This window comes from Uranotaenia lowii, chromosome 3 (assembly GCF_029784155.1).
Source record: "Uranotaenia lowii strain MFRU-FL chromosome 3, ASM2978415v1, whole genome shotgun sequence".
NCBI classification, from domain to species: domain Eukaryota; kingdom Metazoa; phylum Arthropoda; class Insecta; order Diptera; family Culicidae; genus Uranotaenia; species Uranotaenia lowii.
The window spans coordinates 213,339,478-213,354,577 of NC_073693.1; the positions used below are offsets into that span (position 1 = coordinate 213,339,478).

At 34.1% G+C, this 15,100-nt stretch overlaps 1 protein-coding gene across 5 annotated transcripts in view; it reads right to left on the bottom strand.

Annotated features, from left to right (window-relative positions):
* Positions 1-15,100, bottom strand: part of LOC129752051 (E3 ubiquitin-protein ligase RNF38) — a 91,383-nt gene that overhangs the window by 37,571 nt on the left and 38,712 nt on the right. The window contains exon 3 of one of the 5 annotated variants that reach the window (XM_055747842.1): positions 14,447-14,487. The exons of the other annotated variants lie outside the window; for them this stretch is intronic. The gene's annotated coding sequence lies outside the window, so the exon portion shown is untranslated. The remainder of the gene's footprint in view (positions 1-14,446; positions 14,488-15,100) is intronic. 5 annotated transcript variants of the gene reach the window in all.

A 15,100-nucleotide genomic window follows, 5' to 3' on the forward strand; every position in this document is an offset into this window, starting at 1 on the left:
CAATTATTTTTTTCTCTAACGACTATTATAAGGCTACTTTCCCGGTTCTATCCGCGGACCGGAAAAATTCGGGCAATTTTATCTAAAAACCTGGCAAAATCCGGGCATTTCCTTTCAAAATTCTAAACCTAAAAATCGGGCAAATTTGGTCAAAACCTTGAAATTATTCAGTCAAAATTAAGAAGATAACACTTTTTATTTCATCAAAACACATCAGCAGTTCTAGATCGGATTTCAGGCTTCCAAAAAACCGTTCATGGTTATTTCGATAAAACTTGCTCAAAAAATCGTTTTAGGACGCAAAACTCAAAAATTTGTATGATCAAGTATGAGTTTTTGTTAGATTTATCATATAAAGCAAATGAATCCGGGCTATTTTCAACGAAATTTGGGCAACCGAGCCGGACGGACTTTTGCTAAGTTTTGTGTCAAATATCCGGGCAAGTCTGGATAAAACCGGGCAATCTGGCAAGCTTAAGCTATACCTTACAAACATTTCTAGAATGTTGTTTGAATATATCCTGAAATGTTTGTTTCAATTTAAATCTCTTATAATTTTACAGGAATGACAATGTTCCTGATGTTCTTTCAAAATCAATAATGTACAGTGACGAACATAAAATGTCTTCGCCGAAAAAATGGATTTCCACTAAACGGTATGAGTACTACTAATACCAAAATTTGCAAAGACAATCAAAAATCATTGCCTCTTTCTATTTTTATGTTAGCCTGATTCAATCTGAATTTAATGATAAAAAAAAGAATTTGTATTAAAAAAAATTAGAAACGGAGTACTCTGGAATATTTTATCTACAGTGAAAAATATTCAAAGGTTTGTATTCCGATTTATACAGTCCCCCCACAATCATGGGTCACACACAATCATTAGTCACCGAGCATTTGAGCTGCTGATTTGCTGCTAAACTCAATGAAATTATTGCATATTATATTTTTTAATTTATCGATAGTATCATCAAAATGCATTAAAAATATTATATGTGCGCTTGATAACAGAAAATTGCTGTTTGAATAGTTTTTGTCATACGTTAACTATTATCTGTTGAACTATCGCACAAATTTCCAATGTTATAAGGTTGACATCTTGAACCGTTAAGCCCCTTATGCGGGTATTTAAAAAATTCCAACAAAATAAATAAGTCTCATGTGAGCACAAAGGACGAGTTAACATTTTATAAATGAAACAGAGCGAATAAAACGCGAAATTTAAATAATATTTGCAAAATAAAATTTACCCATAATTGTTACAGCAACCACCAAATTTCACACAATCATGGGTCACTTTTTTGCTAGCAAAGCAAAACAGTTCTTGGTTGCTATAGCTCTACCCAAATGCCCCTTGAATTTATACTATCCAAGAATGCCCCTGAATGTTTGCCAGAAACATGATGATTTCCATGTTGATTTTCGGGTGTTGCCATGGACTTCTATGTGACTAATAATTGTGAGCAATTTGACTAATAATTGTTACGGTCTTCAATACTGACCCATAATTGTGGTTTTGAAAAACGTTGACTGTTTCGGTAAATTATGTTATTTTGAAACAAGCTTTCAATGAAAAACATATTTGAACTCAAAGAGGAAGAATTGAATGACTGAAATTCATGCAATGCTTGATATTTGATCTACTAACACCCGAGTAAACGAACATTTTGTTGTGGAGGGATACGTTAAGTGACTAATGATTGTGGGGGGACTGTATTCGTGTTAGCATTTTCAAATATGAACGTTAATACTATACCAATACATGGATTAAAAAAAACTTAATCATACATATGAATCCGATATTTATTTTAAAAAAGGCAGCTCGGTATGGCGAAAATTTTGAGCCGATAAGCATAGTGAAGTAGTCGGTTGAGGTATGCGATAATAAATATTAATCTCAGTAGTTTTTGTTAGTGTGTTTAGAAATTCATAGTCTAATTTGGAAAAATTGAGTTGAAATATTCATTCCATAGCTTTATTTCCATTATGATTGTTAATTCTAGATGGGAACATTTGCGAAAAATATAACAATAAATTCCATTACACTTTTAATAACTGAATAAAATTTTATTTTACGCTTTACTCCGATTTTTTAAGCTCAATGAGTGTACTATCTTATTCCATTCGTTTGTTAATATGATGAAAATTTATATTTTTTTTTTTGTGATTCTTTATTCACTCTGCATACCAATTTCTGTATGAACGATTATTTCAATTTTTGTATTTTGTTGAACTTTGATCATGGATCTTGAAGTCTCGGAGTTATTTTTTACATTTGATGACATTTGCACAATTTGTATTCCAATTTCCAATTTCATTGTTCTTCGTTATTTTTGAGGATTTTTTTTAATATCTGAAGGCTTTAAGCCGTGGGTCTTCAGATTTTTCCCATAATTTAAAATCATGTTCGTCTTAAATATAGGTACAGTTGAACCCGGCTTATTCGAGTTAGCCGGAAAAAGGACCACCTCGGATTAGAATGACAATCCTTTTGCTTTGATTTTGCATATTATCCAGACGCATAGCTCAGTAAATATATTCATGGATTGAGACTTTAACACTAACTGAACGTACCGGAGGGGATCAAATGACATTTTTTTTCAAATGACTATAACTACTATTATAATTGTTTTTTCACCAATTTTTCTTCATGACTTTATTTATTTTCAAAATGCACTTATTTTTTCATTAAAATATTTTTTTAAAAGTTTGTAGATTTCGAAAAACGTATGTGGTGTACCTATTTATACCGCCGAGGGTCAATTAGCCCCTAACACTTTCTTCGCTAAAACTCTCTTGTTTCTTACCCGATTTTTAGAAAATTTATAGTTTTGTAATGTAACTCAAATATAGTTGAGCAACAATTTGGAAGTGAAAGTCTATGAAAAAAAATCCGAAAAACATGTATCGGGAAATAGGCTGTAAGGCAGTTATTAAGAGCTCGAACAAAAATTCACTCAATGCCTGAGAAAGCTGAAGTAAGGAACTATATGTTGCACGTATGGATATATTTTTTTTAAATTTCTCAACATCATGGGCCCAAAAAATGTTAAAAAAAGTTGTGTGAAACCCGTACTTTTTGATGAGTCAGCCTCCAAAGCTGTTCAAGTAACAATAGAAAAATTTTGAAAAATGGATTGGAAAATTGACGTAATTTGTAACATTTTGGAATCTTTAGTTTAAAAAAAAAAACACGAAACACAGAATGTTTGACAACGATTCAAAGGTAGCTGTTTTTCGAACTTTTAATGAGTGTGCAGTTTCTCAGACCATTCTAGCAACGAAATTCAACTTTGCACAGGATTTTGAGTATTTTAACGCAATGCTATCGCTATAAAACTATGTACAAAAAAATGAACATTTCATACCGGTTCTAGAGATGTAATTTTATTGAAATTGCGGTGCCTAAAAAATATGATAAAAACAGTGAAGTACTTTCTGAATCTTGAAAAGTCAGCAGAAATTCTAGATAGGCAACAACACGCAAGCATTTGTGGATTTACTTTCAGAAATATATTTATCATATTTTGCACCGCCAATACATTACCCGAACCGGTACGAAATTCCCTTTCTTATGCATATACATAGTTGGGCTAACATACTAAAAATCTAGTACAAAGCCGAATTTAAGTGTAAGAATAGTCTCAGAAAATGCAGATTGATAAAAATTTCTAAAAACAGCTAACTTTTAATACCCGCCAAGAACTCTGTTTTTCGTGTTTTTTAAATCTAATGATGCCTTAATGTCACAAATTACGTCAACTTTACGTCAATGCCACAAATAGCTTCTAACTTCAGCTTTCTAAGGCACTAAGTGAATTGTTGTTCAAGCCCTTAATAACTGCCTTACAGCCTTTTTCCCGAAGCATGTTTTTTCGGTTTTTTTTCTTTTAGACTTGAAATAACTTTAAAGTTAAAGATTGTTGCTGAACATTGTCTAAAAATCACATTTGAGTCAAGTTACAAGCTTTCCAAAACTATAAATTTTGTAAAAATTGGTTGAGAAACAAGAGAGTTTTAGCGGAAAAAGTGTTAGGGGTCAATTGACCCCCGGCGGTATAAAAAGGTGTATATAAAGTGTCGGTTTATTAAGTGTTAATCACGCCGAAAACAAAGATTAAAAATCATAACCATATATCGCGGTGACAAATCAAAACTTTACATGGATTTGGTATAGAATGGGAGGCTCGAATAACGCGGATAACCGGTGCTAACCTTACATTCGAGATATTTGAGGTTAGATTTTTTCATAAATAAAACTAAACCATTTATCAATTGCATATAACTGTGTCATATATCATCGGAAATCATAAAATGGCAGTGAAAACGTATTTTCCCTAATTTTGCCTTATAAATAAACATTTCTCGAACAACTGCACTCACATATGCAGGTCCCACACAAAGCAAAAGTGTTATCAAAGCGGGATAAAGAATCAGATGGTTTTTTATACATTTTATTCCAAAAGCTGATAAAATTTTGATGCGTTCTGATGCGCTGTTTAATGATTTGGCAAACACTATCAAAATTTGAAATTTAAGGTAAAATTTGAAGACCCTCGGCGTAAATTGTTAAATCATAAAAAAATGCCCCTTATCATAATATGAGTTTCAAGGTATTATATAAATAAAAAATTAGAGTATCACTGGTTCCGGAAAATGCAATCGCAAGAACATACACTATAAACACATAAAAACACTATAATTTTATTATTGGTCCTCTGAAACAACAAGAAATTGCATTGGGGAAGTACATCCAGTAGGCTTTTTCCAGTTAGACCAACACAAATTTAAAACGATGTTGAATTTGTAGTTACATAGTTGGTGATTTCCTTTTATGGGTCCTATTGTGTTCCTTTTTTTCTATGTAGTTTAAAATCAATTTCAAGGAATTCTATTAGCATTCTTCGACATTTCAAAGTTCTGTAAGTCTGTTTTTCGTATTTCATGGACTTGACTCTTGACAATGGCTGCTGCCTAGCGCAATAGCAGCTCTGATGGTACATGTAAATTTCACCATCTCTGAACTTTCGAAATGATAGTGCAATGCGTGTGTCTGAAACTAGAAGCGCGGCGGCAGAAAGGCCTGTTTATCATGTTTCTCCACAACAATTATGTAAGAAAAAAAAAGCGCCTCACTGATAGGAGTAGATAGTAGAGGTAGAAGTACATACTATAGAAGTCTAATCTTAAGCCAAGCACGAAGTGCATCTTTTTTTAGTTTAGCCATACATATTAAGTTTATTAATACACGTAGCGTAGCCGTTGGCTCATGTTTTTTTATTGTTATTCCTACTTTGAACTGTTTATCAACAAGAAAGCATGTGAGCAAACACAAACGGGGAAATACTAGTGAGAAAAGGCGTAAATAAATGCTTCATGTATAGGCGTTTTTTTTCATTCTCTCGATTTGTCCAACAACGGGCACGATAACAGCTGGCCTAATGGGACGGCATATTGTAGGAAGGTTTGTTATAGGAGTGAATTTCTACCTCGTCGAAGGGTCCGTTCTCGCATGCACAGCTACTTCGGGATACCTTCAACTAACTTCCCCCCGATGATTCAACGTTCTCTTTTCTTTTTTACCCATGCTTTTTGGATTCCATGGGCGTCGCAAATACTTAAAACTATTTCACTTGGATCGTAATCAAAATATTTGGTTTCTGAACCTCTTGAGCAGATAAATGTTTAGGAAAATATGCTTCAAAGTGTTTACTTTAAGTTAGTTAAAGTCTTATTGAAGATTTTTTTTTCCGACATAAACCGTCGAACATAACTTATAACATTGATACTTTGTGTAGGTACGGCTTTGAGCTGCTAACGTTTTGTCGTTGGAAGTAGTTTGGAAACGAAAAAAAAAACATACAGCTGATTAAGGTCAATTATCTACACGGCAGCTTGTGAATTTTAACCAGATTTATAAAAACTGAGCCAAAAAAACATTATTTCAACGGTTTCATCCAAACCCAAACACAGAATTCCGCTGACGCTTGTGATCGGAGCAGAACCTTTCAAACAGTTGAAAGAAAGAATAATCACATTGCCTCGCACCGGAACCGAAAGAATGGGCCCCGGAAGGCTCCCATCAGTAGGTAACTGTGAAGGCAACTGACCGTTCCCGATTTTGCGCACTTGGGGCAAGGCGAAGCGCGTTCCAACTGCCATGCACATGCGCCATTTTTTTTTTTTTGTTGCTTCCTTTCGGTGGTCTTCCACACTTCCTTTTTATCCCCATCTGTTTCCCAGCAGCTGTATCAAAAGCTGATCCTACTATAAGAGCCGAGCCACTAAGAAGCAACAACAAAAGGGGGTGTGAAAAAAAAAGAGTTTGGCTTCCTGCCACCCTACAGAGTTTCTTTCCTTTCGTGAATGTAAGTTAGAATGAAAACCTTGTGCTGGAGGCATTTTTTTTCCTGCACATATTCTCTTCTTTCTTTCGCTTGGGAAGCTGGCTGACTGACGATGATGATGACAAGGATTTGTTTGAAAACAATAACACATCGTTACCGCTATTTTTGATTCGCTTTTGGGGCCACTACTGCAGCAAGCAGCATAACAAACAACAGAGCGCACTTTCTTTAATCCGATACTTCTCGGAATGGAGGTTCGTTTTTTTCGTTTGGCTGTTTTATTCTGAGTTTGGTTAGTTTATTCATTCTGAGAGAACAAATAAAAATGAGCCTTGAAGCCGTTTTGGCCATTATCCAATTGAAGCTGTAACATTGTGACTCGAAAAGTCTTAGTTTTTTGTTTTGAAGTCGTTGATAAAATAAAAAAAATTACACAGTAAGAAATCGACGACAGATAACGTCAGTACGAATTTCACATTTCAATGCAACCAAAAAAGTTTAATAGGTAACCCATTTTTAAACACATAATACCGAAAAAAAACCGGTGCTGATTTTGTTTGCCTCGCTTTCGAAAAGCTGTTTCTCTAAACATTTTTTTGAAGTTTCATGTAGTTAGGACTTGAGCAACTTTCCAATAAAATTAAGCGAGAACCTTGAATTTTACATTAGCACGTCTGAAAGTTTTGGACACTCATAATACCTAGTAAAATATTCAATTATTGAAATTATCTCTCCTGTTTTTTTTAAATTATTGTACAATACATGCCGGGGGAGGGGTCTTGATTAGGTCGCAAATTTCACAAAGTCTGCTCGGGTAGATTTGATTTTTTAAACGAAATATTCTTTTTTTTAAATTGATTGAATATCGCATCTGTTAAATGAATTACATAGCACACATTGCACAGTGGTCAAAAATGCGAAAAACGTGATCGTTGCTTATAACTTTTTTAGGTCACATTTTAGCTTATTGGTGTCTTCGGAGAAATTTGTCAGTAAAATCAGCTCTATAATAAAAAACTATTATTTTTATGATTAATCCCCCTACAAGTGAGATAAAATTTCTAACTTCTCTGTTATAGGTTTTAGCTCATTAGTGTCTTCAACAAACTTATTTAAAATCAAATCTTCTACAACTTTGTCTCAAATGTCAAGTTTCTAAAATAATTATTCTCCGAGATATCGGCCAAATAAGAAACTTAACCTCTAAAAATCAGTTTATTTATAATAACTTTTTCCAGTTAATTTTAAGTTTAATAATATGTTCCACAAAGTTGTTTATCTTACTAAAATACACCACTTTGTTGAACATTTCAAGTTTGTAAAATGTGATATTGCAGAGTTATGTTAAAAAGAAACCGAAAATAGGGCTTTTTCACGCCTTATTTTACAAACACCGGGCAACATCGGGCAGCCCGCTTTAGATGCAAAATGAAGTCAAAGATTTCGTCTACAAGATGCAGGTACAACCGTCTGTATCCACTTGTATCCAAGCGAGATACATCAATATTACTTTTCCGTGTTTGCATTAAAAACAACGATTTCTATGAAAGCACATATAGCGCATTCTACTACGTGTGTGTTCTTTTGACTTTTCCCTGCGCGATGTCAGAAGCAAAGGTTTGAAAGAGCATTTGTATTATTAGCATCAGGCTATTGTGTGTTCAATAGAAAAAGATATCCTCTACAAGCTGGAGATATAAACAATACAAATGCGTTTCTAAACCTTTGCTTCTGACATTGCGCAGGGTAAAAGCTAGAAGAAAACACATGTGGTAGAATGCGCTATATGTAGTTTCAAAGAAATTTTTGTTTTTAATGCAAATATGGAAAAGTAATATTGATGTATATCGCTTGGATACAAGTGGATACAGACGGTTGTACCTGCATCTTGTAGACAAAATCTTTGACTTCATTTTGCATCTAAAGCGAGCTGCCCGAAGTTGCCCGGTGTTTGTGAAATAAGGCGTGAAAAAGCCCTATTTTCGGTTTCTTTTTAACATAACTCTGCAGTGTCACATTTTACAAACTTGAAATGTTCAACAAAGTGGTGTATTTTAGTAAGATAAACAACTTTGTGGAACATATTATTAAACTTAAAATTAACTGGAAAAAGTTATTATTAATAAACTGATTTTTAGAGGTTAAGTTTCTTATTTGGCCGATATCTCGGAGAATAATTATTCTAGAAACTTGACATTTGAGACAAAGTTGTAGAAGATTTGATTTTAAATAAGTTTGTTGAAGACACCAAAGAGCTAAAATCTATAACAGAAAACTTCTCCGAAGATACCAATAAGCTTAAATGTGACCTGAAAAATTTATAAGCAACGATCACGATTTTCGCATTTTTGACCACTGTGCATTGGCGTTATAAAATACTGTGTTTTTGCTGAAAAGCTATGCTTTAACAGAATTTCTTCTATAACTCTTGAAGGACTGGATGACTTCAGAATATTTAAATAAAGAATGTTCTCCGCTATTCTGTTATTTAATGTTAACAAGATTTGTTAATAAAATTTTAATTTTTGATCCTCAGTTGGCATTTCGCCAAAACTGGCTCACAGAACCAAAAGAAAGCAGAGAAGCTTTGAAGCTGTATTTAGATAGAATTTTGACAAGCTATTAGTGCTCACGGATTCTTGGCAGATCTTGATAGTTTACGTTCTAACTTTGGTTACAATTTTTTTTTTTTCGAATAAATAGTTGAATTTCTGAGAACAACACAAAATTGATAAAATCTCCAAAACAAACTTCATTTTTATCGCACGCCTTATCTGAGCTTTAGTGAAATTTTGGGCAAATCTGAGCCCCTCCGGCGCAAACCTGTACGTCAACTAAAAGAATCCTTTTATACTAATAACCCCGGATATATAAAAGTGAATGTTTGTCTGTCTGTTTCCTATAGTATCTACCGTGTGTAGTTTGTAAAATCGGAGATTACTTTTAAGGTTTGTTCTCTTCAAACTGAAATATTTCAGAATACTGCTCCCTCTTTTTTTTATAGAAATTCCCAATGAAACTGAAACAAAGGTGATAAGATTTTTATGTGAAAATATTTTTAAGAATGGATTTCTAATTGTATATAAACGAAATTGACTTTGAACTTTCATAACTTTTTACTCTGATGATATATTTTTATCAAACTTTTTGCACATTGCACGGCACATTAGGCGGCGCACACCCTTTTCGTCCACCGTTTTGGCGATTTGATTCCACCAGTTTTTTATTTGAGTCATGTTCCTAACAAGTTTTCCCTTTGCCTTAAGCCTCCGCTTCGTGATTGCCCAGTATTTCTCTATCGGCCGGAACTGGGGGCAGTTTGGGGGGTTGAGGTCCTTCGGTATTACGCTGACCCCGTTCGTTGCGTACCATTCCATAACCGTTTTGCTGTAATGGCAGCTTGCGAGGTCCGGCCAAAACATTACTGGACGGTCGTGGGCACGAATAAACGGCAGAATCCGTTTCTGTAGGCACTCTTTTTTGTAGACTTCTGATGTCATTGTCTTGTCAGTGAGAAAGACTTTGGTTTTCTATCCACAACTGCATATCCCATGCCAAATCATGTACTTGCGGGCGAATTTATCCGCAAACACGAGCTTAAATTTTGCAGGTACATCCCCCCGAGCCGTCGCCAAATAAAATTTTTGACCTGGGATTTGCCCAAAGTCCGCCTTCACGTAGGTCTCATCGTCCATCAGAATACATCCGTCGAACTTGGTCAGCACTTGGTCGTACAGCTTTCGAGCACGGATTCTGGCCACATTGTTCTGCTTCAGCGTCCGATTTGGCTGTTTGCTGGCTCGGAATGACCTTATTCCTTCCCGGAGACAAATTCGTCGCACCGTACTGTGAGCGGCCTGGAACTTATTGGCCAAATCGCGGTCTAAAAGATTGGGATTCCTCTTGACGGCCTTGATGACTTTCCCACGCAGTTTCCGGTCGACAATTCCACTCCGACGCTTCGAATGCGGCTTCCGAGCCGTCGTCAATGTTTCCTTGTACTGCTTGATAACACGCCATACGGTATTTCTGGGCATTTTAAGCTGTTTAGCTAGCTTCGATGCCGACAACAATGGATTTTCAAGAAAACTGTGCACAATTTGATCTCTCCGTTCGGCTTCCATGGAGGTCGTTTACAAAATTCTATCGTTTGGTGTAATGACATAAATACATGGTGAAAGGTAATGAATTTCCCGACACGTGGGTGAAAAAAGTTTCCAAATCCGTCCACTAGGAGCGCCACAATGAGCAAAAGAATTTGTTCCAATATTAAATGAAGCAGACTTTACATCAACTATTACACTATTATTTCACAAACTTTAAGTTCTCTAACGTTCGTGTGGCCTGAGATACAGTTATTCTACGAAAATACGACTTTTTCCATTCAAACTGCAATATATATCTCAGAAACTACACAAAGCCTAGTATTGGAATTTTGCAGAATGATTGTTGAAATAAAAAAATAACTAGCCCTTTTGAGGTTTTTGAAATGTCCAATCGATGAAATAAAAAGTTACACGAGATATTCAGGGTTGGAACAAAAAATACGATTTAGAAATAAAATTTTGGGGTGTTCATGGGAACAATATTTTTTCCATCTAGAAATCAAACAAAAAATATCTGACGCAAGCAATAACGAACAGAAAAAAAAAATAGAATAGATGATTCATTTGTGTTTTGAAATCAGAATCACACGATATTGTTTTGAGTTTTGGATTGAAATGAATGTACTGGTTGTTGAACTAAAATACGGCTTTCATATGGAAACATCGGTCCAAAATTCTATACACTCAGAGAAAACTTGGTGTTTTAACAAAAAAATTGGGTTTGATTCAAAAACATATACAATTGAAATAAACTCTTTTTTATTTCAAACAACGTTTGATGAGTCTTATTCTAAAGCAAAAAAAAATTGAAACAAAGGATTTATCCTTTAGACAAAAAAAATACTTTGAATCAACGAATTTTCTTTAATTTAAAAGGTGAAAAAATCTTTGAAGTAATGGAAAAGAGATAAGAAACAACGGATTTTTTCCCTGTAATACAAGAAATATTTAAATAAGGTAGAGTCGAGAGCCATATTGGATTTTTTTGTGATGTGACAAAAACGAATGTATCGAAAATTTATAAGCGAATGGCAAAAATTTCAAAGAAAAAAACGTTTTAAAACGAAAATGAATTCCAATTTCATTTTGATTGTGTTGTAAGACCTCTATTGCACTATGTTATGAAATTTTTTGGTCCTTCGAAGATTGCATTATGTTTTTTTCTCATTTTATTAATGAACGCAATGTCATCTTGAAACTAAAACGTTAAAAAAACGAAGAAAAAATCCACTTTAAAAAGATCTAGCTGGTAGTTATTGTGTGTTCAACTGATTGTCATGATTTCTATCCAACCGGTTTACCATATTCAATCCTTATGTAGAACGATTTACATCAATTGATGATTGTTAACTCGATTTACTAAAATGCCAATAAATAATAAATAACTGTGATTTTGTATAAAAGATTGTTTTTCGATAACTTTTTTGTAATAAGGATCTTAAACTGCACTGACTTGATCATTTTCATGGAAGACTTTGAACTAATTTTAAAATTTTGCAAATTTGAGTAGGGAAAATCCACCATTTTTACGAACTTCGAAGGTCTATTTCAAACAAAAATTACTCGAAAATTCAACTTTTTTCGATCTTGAAGAGCAAGAATTCTTCTAGAATAACTTCTTTAAATTTTCCTTGCCTTTATACGTTTAGAGCCTGCTTGGTTGAATAATTCTACTGAATAAAAGCAATCGAAAGATTCCATTTTTCGATTGCTTTGATTTAGAAGGATTTTTTATTCCTTCCTGAATCGAAGTGATTTTTCTCCGTCAAACAACTAAACAAAAGAAAATAACTTTGTCCTAGTTTATTTTCGCTGCGTGTAGGCTTTGGATCCTATCAAAAGAACTTTTTAAAAACTTCAGGCATGCTACCTAGTTTTATATTTCAAAATTTCAACCCAGCAAACATGAAATCGCATTAGAAAAGATAACCCAAGTCATTAAAAACGTTACTGCGAATCGTAATTCAAACTAACGCAAGTAAAAGGTCGTAACAATCAATACTTGAAGTCAGATTAAATGGTTTAAATCGGATATGATTAAAAGTCCGCCATGTTTGCAGATTTTGAAGACGATTTCGTTCCTTTTTTTTCTCCCAGCATGGGTCAAAAGAGAGAACCAAGGTCTTTTGATACACTAGGTTCTCCGACGTTCACAGTAAGTAGGCGAGGAGTGAGCGGGGCTCTCAATGATTTTTTTTTGCTCAGCTTTTCGGTGGTTTGTTGGTAAACAAACTTCATGAGTTCCGTATAGTTGCATAGCCTACATAGCCAAAATGGCTGAATCGGGAATTCGATATTCAGTAACACCTCCTGAATATATACACACCTAGGAGAGAAAATCAGATAGTGTATTTGCAAGAAATTCCCAACAACAGACAGAGGCAGTAAATATTGTCGCTGGCAACGGTTCGCATGCGTTTAGAGGAAAAAAATTGTGCTCTCTTGCATTCTTTCAGTATGTATGAATATGGTGTTGAAATCGTATACATACTCTTATCGTTTTAGCCAGAAGTTGAAAATTTGTATGTATATTACTCCACTTTGGTAGGTAAATGCTGTTTTTTCGAGTTTCATACGATCATTCTATAATGTATATGAAACGTATAACAAAGTTACTGAGAAATATACCTACAAAAATGGTTCCGGGAACAACCACACTGCAAAATTACAATAATAGGCGTTGTGTCGTTTTTTAAATATTGTAATTCAAATGGCTATAGTCCAAAAAGTCCGATTTTCGTGGAATTACTGTATCTTAGGCCACACAAGCGTTAGAGAGCTCAAAGTAAAAAAAAAATGTGATAGTTGATATATCCTACGCAGAAAATTTTATCAAAAATATCATCGGAATGGAAGTTCAAAGTCGAAGTGAAAGTGTGCTTGCTTCCCATTTCACTACAATCATGAACGGTACTGTATGTGTTTTAAAAATCATAATAGTTATTCTTTTAAATGTATGCCCATTCTTTTGAATACTTTAAAAAATTGGAATTCGTTTGTACGGACAACCCCTTTTCTGCTTTTTGATATACCATCGTCCTTATTTTGATATCGAAAGATTTATTGCACAAAATATCATCAAAATAGTTAATTTGATTGAATAATTTCGGCAAACTAGTCCACAATTTTGTGAATTACAGTAAAACATAGTTTTAGTTCCTGAAAGTACAGTTTAGTATTTTATTGCATTTTGTGAAAATAAATTCATTCAAGTTATCCAGATAATACGCTTTTGGAAAACAAAGTGCAACGAATATTTTAATCCCTGGAGATCTTGTTTTAAGGGTACCGAAAAGTCGGTCAAAAATTAAATCGTTTGTAATAAAATTGTGGACTGTGAATTCTTTTAATGGACGACTCCTTTTTCCGTCATTTAACCGCAAATTTGAAAACTGGAATCGATTGACTGTCCTATAAATATGCAAATCTTTTACTTAAAAAAATAGAAAGAGAGTTGTTACACTCAAGTTTCTTGTGATTTATAGGTATTATTCATTGGATTGTTACATTCTAAGAAAAGAGAACGTTGCTGGGTTGGAAGGAAATGAAGAAAGTTTATTTGCATTACACCATTGCGACCTTAGGTTATCATTGTTTTCTAACGTGTTAGTCTAAACATCACGTAACAGAAAGTGTCAAAACAAACTAAACAAAATCGAATTCGCAAACCTCGACAACCTACGATAAGTAAGCCACAGTAAGTAGCGAAGTAAACCTTCAAAGTAGAAATAATCGTCAAGCGCAAAGCGGGACTAAAGTAAGCACTCGAACCAACTGAAGTTAATTTTCTCTTTCTCTTTGAATCAACTTGAAACAATAAAATTGTACCAACTACTATAAAAACGCATTCCATAATCGCTTCAGACACTAGAAAAATAATTCATTCACATTACATAACTGCGCAGAATATTTGGATCAAAATAAAAACATGGTTTTATTTTCCGAAAGTAAGGTTATTTAGTGTAAATAGTAAAAACAAATTATACCAACCTGTCACCACGAGCGATAAAAATGCATTGATGATCGAATTTCTACCGTAACACCAAACACCACCAATAAAACAACATTATTACAAAAAAAACGCAAATTGTGAAGGACCTTTCTCGGACATATGGGATTGTTTTAGTATTCAACCGTTGGTTTTTTTTCTTCTACAGTTGCACCGATGGAACAACAACGCACTAAATAGTTACACAAGAAAGGCCATTTTGTTTTTTTTTTTTTTTTGATTGGGTGGTTGCAACAAACTGTGATATTGTAAGAAACAAACGTAGGGGATGCAGGAGACTAGTTTTGACGCACTGAAGTTAAAGATGATATGCGGCAGCGGCTATATAAAACGTTTATTTTTACAGTGCATGTGTTAGAACTGTTCCGATACTGGTTTTAGGTCTATCGATTGATAACGCGGGTGTGTGTATATAATTTGTTAGATGTTCAATGTGCGCAAACGAAAAAGTTTCGCGATTGTTTTGGGTTTTTTTTGGAATTTATTATGCACCTGCAAAAATGGAAATGACGAAGCAGCGACTTTGGGAAGAAGTAAATATAAACAACACTATTTGTTATCATCATACAATTTTGATACTATAAAACCATTACTTACGAATGAGTAAAGAGGCAGAAAAGCGTTCGACAATAAGG